Source organism: Coenobita brevimanus, chromosome 4 (genome assembly GCF_032717465.1).
Source record: "Coenobita brevimanus isolate Jiangsu-jjx chromosome 4, ASM3271746v2, whole genome shotgun sequence".
Classification (NCBI taxonomy): domain Eukaryota; kingdom Metazoa; phylum Arthropoda; class Malacostraca; order Decapoda; family Coenobitidae; genus Coenobita; species Coenobita brevimanus.
The window spans coordinates 18395923-18404786 of NC_136957.1; positions in this window are offsets into that span (position 1 = coordinate 18395923).

The window sequence follows — 8864 nt, forward strand, 5'->3', positions numbered from 1 at the left end:
AACGTCTTTTGTTCCTTTGATTTCTTCATATCTTAGTGACAGGAAAATAAGAGTAAAAGTAGATGATGTATATTCCAATTTCCACTCAATTAACGCCGGCGTGCTGCAGGGATTAGTTCTGGCGCCAACCCCATTTCTGGTTCATATTAATGATCTCTTATCTGTCACCCACAATCCCATTCACTCATATGCAGATGACTCAACACTACATAGTTCATTCACACTCAGACATCCATTTACAAAGTCTAATATCTCCACCTCTCAAGACAGTACAGCCATCTCCATAAAGCAAGATCTATCTACAATCAGTGAATGGGGACAAAATAACCTTGTCTTTTAATGCTAGTAAAACTAAATGGCTCAATCGGTAGAGAGTTGGCCTGCAGTCCTGACGGACCCGGGTTCAAATCCCGCTGGGGCAGGGAACAGTTTAAGGATTTGAATTTCATAAAATCAGACTTTACTGATCTACCAGAAGGCCCGCCGACGTGTCGTAAAAATACCCCCGCTAATACCAATACACCAGTCCTGTATGAGACAGCCCTAGCATGTATTCAATATGGACGGTGGGTGTTAGCGCCGAAGTGGTGACATGTAGAGGTGTGTGGTACGTAGGAGGACTACTGGGCCTTGAAAGCAGACTGTGAAGCCTATGCCCAGAGTCGGACACATAAAAATATATATATATATATATATATATATATATATATAGTTTACTAATAGACAGTATTGCCAGGTTCGTACATTACCTTCAGTGCTACTAAAATTCCCATCTCCAAAAGTATTGAAATTCTTGGCGTTTCACTTAACAGTGGCCTCAGCTGGACCTCTCATGTCAGATCACTTGCTAAAACCACCTCAAAGAAACTTGGATTATTGTACAGAGTCCGTAACTTCTTCGCTGATGAGCAGTTAGCTATAATTTATAAGAGTCATGTGCACTCCCAGCTTGAATATTGCTCACCCTTGTGGAATGGTTGTGGAGAGGTTGCATTAAGACAACTAGACAAAATTCAGAACAAAGCTGTTAAAATCATTAACAACCCTGCCATTACATATAAAGTTGCCTCCCTTGCATTATTTTACAGATATTTTTTTGGCAAATGCTCAGACGAAGTTGCATCCATGGTGCCACCTCTCCATGCCTTCCCTCGTGCTACGCGGGCATCTGGTAGCGCTTATGACTGGAATGTCACTCAGCCATATTGCAGAACATCTGCCTATCAGAATTCTTTCATTCCCCAAACTGCATCTCTCTGGAACTCGCTTCCCCAGAGTTGTTTCCCTCCAAATTTTAACCCACAACTGTTCAAATCTAACTGTTACAGATATTTTATGAACAGAGGACACCAGTAATCTGGTGTATGGATTATTTTTTTTTTACTCATTTGTTTTTCCTTCCTCTGTTCTGTTATTAAAAAAAAAAATACAAGATATACATAAGAAAATCACATTTCCTAATGAATATCAGAAGCTGAAATAATGAGTGGGAAATCGAATAATTACGTCGTAATACTGCTTTCTAATTAGAATTATATATACTGACAGAATAATAATTATGTTGTAGAATTGATCAAAAACTTGCACCACAAGAGTCAAGAGAGAGAGAGAGAGAATCTTCAGTCAAAAACAAAATATTTAAATTATCAAATTCAAATATGAAATTACAGATTACTTGTTAACCCACCACGTGCCAGTGCTATTTTAAAACGGTCTAACATAATTCCGCGGCCAGTGCCAGTGCCGTTTTAAAACGGTTTAAAATTTAAAAACTTCAATGTGACAGTATTTTTCAAGATTCACAGGTGGAAATTGGCAGGCATGTAAGGTAACTGCTCCTCTACCATCCCCCAGGCTGTCAAGGCCATACACTCACTTGCTTCCCCAATCATGCTGGCTCTGCCTCACTCTGCCTGTGTGCCTCACCCAGTGCTGTACATAGTGAAGGCATTTTGTAAATATTTTCACGTAAGCAAAAGTAATAAATATTTTCTTGTAAGTGTACAGACTATATAGTGAAGTCAAGTTGTAAATACCTTCTTGTAAGTGTCAGGACTGTACGTAATGAAGTCAGGTTGTACCTATCTTCAAGTAAATGTAAGATAATGCATTCACAGTGGGAAAGACATGCAAATTGTGATAGATGCTGAAGTAATAAGTAATCAGAAAAGTGTACTGAACATTGCTATACCTTCCCAGCATAAATACCTGAGTATACCTTACATAGAAAATGGCTTTCTCTCACATACATAGTGAGTGTGAGAGCGCAGCTATACCTGTACATGAGTATGCAGAACTCAATGAAACTCATTTCCGAGCCTCGGTGAGCATTATAATGGCAAAATTCGTTGTTTCCACATCAAAATCTATCATTTTAGGCAAAAAAAAAAAAAAGGTCAAAACTGGCTGGCACTGGGGTGACCCACAGGGCTAAAAATACCGGCATGTGGCGGGTTAATATGCTTATTGAATGACCCAAGAATACACAAAAATACTTGTAAATAATATCTTATTTTCTCTCCCCATATAAATCTCCTTGTTTTCCCTTTGTTTTTCTAATTCCCAGAATAAGTTTATATTATTCAACATTCCGGTATGTAAATTACTTTTTAATCTGGATGAAATCCTTTTGCCATTATATTTTGCTTAGTTGGGTCATAACTGAAAGGGTTAGAGGTAACTCTTCTTCATTCTTCAGCTGAGTAAGTAAAATCAACTGGCAGCATGAATAATGTTAAATTATATGTCACCGGTGTTTCAGAATAAATCATTGAAACTTTAAGATTGCTTCCAAGTTTCCTCAAGATTACTTCTGCACATCTATAACCCCTTGAACCCTAAGGTACCCATTTTTTTATATTTTGTTTGTGCTACATTCAGACAATTTTCTTCTGCTTAGGGAAGATCTCTTGCAGGGAAAAGGTTATTGAAGGTTTAATCCAGCCTCTCTAATTCAAGAAGTCTCTCCAAAACTAAGTAACGCAAACTGGTAGAAGCTAGAATACAGTAGCAGTAGTAGTAGTAGTTGTTCCCTAGGCAGTCTGGCCGAACAGCCCCGAGTCTCTTAGGAAGACCATGGCCGAAACCGGGCTTTCCCACAGAGCTCTCAAAGAGTGTATGTTGTGTTGTTGGCGTAGGTGATTGTGCGCAATGCAGTCTTCCATAATGTTCTTAATAGTATGGGGTGCTGTGTTGCATCCTGGACAGGCATCAGTGACGGAGTCATCCAGCCTCTTATGGTAGCTTAAGAGGGCTGGATGGTGCCCACATCTCAGCCTGGCCAGGTGGACCCTGTCCTCACGAGGAAGATAGGATTCAGAAGGGTGGATGTCAGGAGGCCGTGCATGCAGCTGTGTGTTGTCTTTAAGTGACTGAATGCAGCGGCGAATGATCTGAGTGTGGATATGCTTCTGGAAGCTAGTCTAAGGGAGAGATGACAGTATTTGTGTATGGTATCGTGTGCTGGGTGTTGTTTTGATGTTCCTTGGTGTGGGTGGATGTGCTGCCATGTACTGTAGTGGATGTTGTGGGTTTGTGGAGGCTGCAGCAAGAAACTGGGTGCCTCTCATATCTAGGTGATCCTTGACTTTGAGGACTTTGGTTTCTTGATGTAGGTGGTCTGTGGGTGTAGTAGCTGTGCAGCCTGTGGTTATTTTTAGGGCCTTGTTCTGTATGGTCTGTAGAGTATTGTAGAGTGTTTTGGTGAGGTTAGAAGCCCAGGCAGGGCTTGCATAATTCATCACTGAACGTATGTATTGTTTGTATACTGTGGTGGTGGTTTCTTTGTTGTGTCCGAATGTTGTATGGGCAAGTAACCTCAAAGCACTGAGTCTTGGTGTTATTTAATTTTTAATGTTTGTGATGTGTTGTTTAAATGACATTGATGTATTGTATGTTACACCAAGGATTTTGTGTGTGTGTGTGTGTGTGTGTGTGTGTGTGTGTGTGTGTGTGTGTGTGTGTGTGTGTGTGTGTGTGTGTGTGTGGTAGGGGAGTCTTGTTTATGGCGAGGTGTGGGATGCGACTGTGTTCTGCTGTCCAGTTTCTGAGAAGAGTCACTGTAGATTTGGCTGGGGCTATTTTGAGCCTGTTTGTTGTGAACCATTCGTGTAGTGTGTTGAGGTAATGTTGAATGATGTGTGCAGCTGTGTTTGCATTTTGGTGTGTACATGTAAATGTTATATCATCTGCATAGGAAGCTATGTGTATCTGTGGTGTGTGGGGTGTGGGTACATCGTGCATGTATAGATTAAAGAGTGTAGGGGACAAAACAGATCCTTGGGGGATGCCGTTTGTGAAGTTTTTGATGTTAGAAGACTGACCGGCAAATGTTACGTGTGCACATCTGCCTGCTAAGTAGTTTGCCAGCCATCTTTTTGTGTTATTGTGCATGTTTGTTTTGAGTATTTTGTTTGTGAGGTTGTGGCGGGAGATGGCATCAAAAGCTTTGCTAATGTCTAGTGTGATTAGGAGTGTTCTGTGTGGTGGCCTAGCTGAATTCATGCCATCGAAAACTCTCTGTGTAAGGTCTGTAAGAAGGGTGTTTGTGGAGTGTAGTGGCCTAAAGTCATGTTGTGACTGGGCTAGGGGAATGTGAGGTGTGACTAGTTGTAGTATCAGTCGTTCGGTGACTTTAGAGGGGGTGCAGAGGAGTGTGATGGGGCGATGTGAGGAGGGTAACATGGGGTCTTTGTTGGGTTTAGGGATAGTGATGATATTGCCATGCTTTCAGATGTTGGGTATTATGTTGTGTGAGTAGCTGTAGTCTGATATGTTGGTGAGTGCTTGTATGCCTTGTGGTCCTAGGTGTTTAAGGTGAATGTTGCTTATGTTGTCTGGTCCACAGGCAGATGAGTGCTTGAGGTTGTTAATGATGTGCTTCGTCTGGTTGTAAGTGAAAGGTGCGTAGTCTGGGTCTGTGGCGAACTGTCTCTTATGTCTGATGATACTCAGTCTTCCGGATGGGGGGTTAGATGGCTGACTTGTGAAAAGTGATTGATGAGAGTGTTTGCTTGTTGTTTGTTTGAGGGTATGGTGTCTGTTGTGATGGCAGCATGTGATTGTGTGGTGTTGCTGTTGGAAAGTGTGATGCTGTTTAGTGTTTTGTAAAGTTTGCTGATGTTTGTTTTGTGGTCAAGTGTTTGAAGGTAATTTTTCCAGTTTAGTGTTTGCTGTTCTGATATTTTGCTGTTTATCTGAGTGTTGAGTTCTTGTATTTGTTGTATGGTGTCTTGTGTATGGGGTGTTGGGGATTGTCTCAGTGTGTCCCGTTGTCTGATGAGGCCTTGAATTTCTGGTGTGAAATTGGGGTTGTGCCTCTTTCTGTTGCCTCTAGGGATGTCTTTTGTCTGCGTTTTGTATGATTGTATTGAAAGTGTGCACAGCGGTGTTGATACTTGTGATGGGTGTACTGTTTACTGTTTCGAAATGTTGTTTTGTTTCAGTTACAAAGGCCTCCCAGTTGGCTCTCTTATAATTAGAGTATGTGTGTTTGTGGCCAGCTGGGGTGATTCTGGTTTTGGTAGTGATTATGATTGGGAGGTGATCAGAACCTAGGGTTTTGACCACTCTCCATGATGTGGTGGAAGCGAGGTTTGGGGAGCAGAAGGTGATGTCTGGAGATGATGGGAGGAAGAGGGCTTGGTGTGGGATATGGGTATGTTGGTCTGGACTGTTTAGTATGAAAAGATGATCTGTCTGGGATTGTAGTACCAGCCCTCTGTCTGTGTCAGGGTTGTTGACATGCCAGACCGACGAATTGGCATTGAAATCACCACCCAGGATGATGTTGGGTATGTTAGTGATGTGGTGTATCGGTGGAGAGTAATTGTGTGGTACTGTGGGGGACGACTGGGGGGGAATGTATGTGTTAGTGAGAACACAGTTTATTACATCACTGGAGTGAAGCTGTTTGGATCCTTTTAACAACCTTATGCAGCTGAAGTAGGTTCCCTTGGATAATGTTTACAAAACCATAACACCAGATTCCTAAAAAATAACGTGAAACAATTCGTTGCACAGTTCTAAGTCAAATTTCTTCTGCGACATTTCTTCCATAAAATAAAATAAAGATATTGTGGAGTCTTTAATGTGTGCTTGTGCTGGCGGTTTGCTTACATTTCGTCCATGAAAAGCTACGCGTTTGGGGGCCGTAATATAAAACCATCAGTTTAGGCAGTCGCACGACGACGTTCAGTCGTCAGACGTTTCTGAGCATCAGTAATCCTTGCCATAAAAACTCTGGACCGTCAGCCTCACCGAAACCCAGTTCAAGTGTTTGTATGTGGCGACAGTCGCCAGATTGGGCGACAATACTTTGCATGAGCGCTAACAGCGCACGAATTTGTAATGTTTATTCTGTTTAATAAGCCAGACACATCGGTAACCAATTTCAAGTTGTTATTTTTGCGTAGGAACTATGCACATGTGGGCAAGAATTGGTAAAAATTAACGGTAGAACGCATATAGAGGATAGATTTACGAACAAGAAACAGTATATTGTATAGGCTATGCTTGAATAAAGATTTAACCTCATTATGCCATTATTTGGATGAAATAATTGTTAAGGTATTTAAATATAAGGTTATACGAATAAAGTAAATGCATTATTCCATTTTTTATCGACTTCCATGGTATGTTTCCTGCCAGCCCACCAGTCAGGAAATATACAGCAGTATGTCTCAATTATGTGCACCTCTGCTCATGTAGCAGTACATAGTTTTTAGAGAATTATTTCTAGCATGAAGATTGCTTTGCTTCTTTATAAAGCTGGTGGAATGGTGACATCCATTGCAGCACCAACACATGGGGGATGCAGGAACATTTCTTCATTTTTTCAGCAGTTTTTTTCCACATCTACCATCCAGCCATGACCTACAGACGATGTTGGACAATATTGGTTATTAGATGTATGTACTATAAAAGCTGTTCATTCGGTTTTATATATCTGGATATATATTTTTTCCCCTATACTATTTCCAGTTTTGCACTGGAATTATTCTGATACCATTCTTGAGTATTACCTTACCCTTTAAGCTGCATTCAGTGATTTCTTAAGTTACACGGTACAGTATTTCTTTTTTTATCCCAGCCTGCCGGAGAAATCTTACTGCTTTTTCTTGAAATCATTCCACCTCTACATACCCCCTGGGGAGCGGGGAAAGAATCCTTCCCCAGTATCCCTACTTGTCGTAAGAAACGACTAAAGGGGTCTTTTTGTTTCCTGTCTTTCTCTCCCTACTGTCCTCTTCTGGCCCTCTGGCCTATCTTTCTTCTTGATATTTCCATGTTTCTTCTGGCTTTTATTTTCCCTCTCCTCCTGCTGAGCCATATAGCCATATTATAGGTTGGTGCTGGTTCTTCATTATTCCTTCCTTCCACCTCTAACTTAGATTCATCCAGTTGTTTTATACATTTTCAGACTGCTTACTGCTCTCTTCTCCTAGCTTTCCTCTAAACTGTTCATATGTTTAATGTTGGTCTCCGTCAGTAAATATTAATCTTATTATTTCCTCTTTGTGATAGTCCCTGCTTGCTTAGCTGCTCCTTTCATGCTTTTTTATAACCCTTCCACACAAACCTGTTCCCTGCCTTTCCTACACCCATCTACATCTCCATTACACTGTCTTTTCCATCTAATTAACTACTTTGGTACCTCATGGTACAGGTCATCCCCTTAGGTCTGCAGCTATTTACTCGTACAAGTAAGAAAAGCTCTTGGGATAGAAAGACGACTCAAGATAGTTTTTTCTTTTCCATAAATCTCTAAGATAATCTGCATTGTTTTGCTATTAATTTTGTATTAAAACCAACGCACTTATGCTTAAATATGAGTGCTTGTTTGAACCAACCAATTCAAGCACCTGATCCTAACCAACCAATTCGCATTTAGGTATGGTAACTTTGCCTAATTTTATCTTACCTGAATCTTATTATTAATTTATTTTGGTGCAAAAACGACTTACACATGTCAGAAAAGAGGTTCAGTGATTGCATATATTTGCTGGTATTGATAAAATAATACGTACTCTACATGTCTACCCATTATTGTCACTTACAGTAATATATGAACACATTAAAGCTGGTAAAAAATGCAGACCTAAGTAACCATTTACCAACAGTGACACAGTTGTAATAAAGTAATCCCTCGTTTATTCGATGTAGGCTAATAGAGCCAAAGGCATGTCGAGGTAATGGCTCCGTCCGGGTAATAGACTTCTGCCCTGGCCCCCATTCGTACATAACTTAACTTTGAAAGCCAGTGCAAAAGGCTACTACAGTACATTATGCAACACTTGTTCCTGTTGTTTAACCCCTACACCGTGGGCATGTTTACCAATGTTTTGCGTGTTCTGCGGGGTTATTCGGGCTCCCACAGACTCTCAAAAAATATTTGCCAAAAATCAGTTATTAGTCCTAGAATATTAAAATTTAATATGCTCATGGCACATACCTTCAGCTTTCTCCTGGAATGTTTGTTGAGCCTTCGTCTGTTACCGTAGGACTTGTGTAGACCTCTGAAGTTGGATAAAGAAGTCTCCACTTTACACTTCCCGACAACCCATAATATGATTACCACAGCCAGATATTAACACTATAAACACTACTCTATGATTTTCAAGTAGTTTGGGATCCATACTCCAAAAAAAAAACCTACTGTGAAAGCAATGAAAATTACGAGCACGTCTGACCGTCGCACTTGCACTAGTTCGCTCTTGGTACTCTGTCATTTATTATTCATAAAACCCCTCACACTTTATATTTCTATTACTATATAACACTTATATATATCTACAGTCTTTATCCATAAGTTTCCTTCAGTAGTATTAGTTTATGGTCACTGTAGGGATTCAATTTCTTTCAGT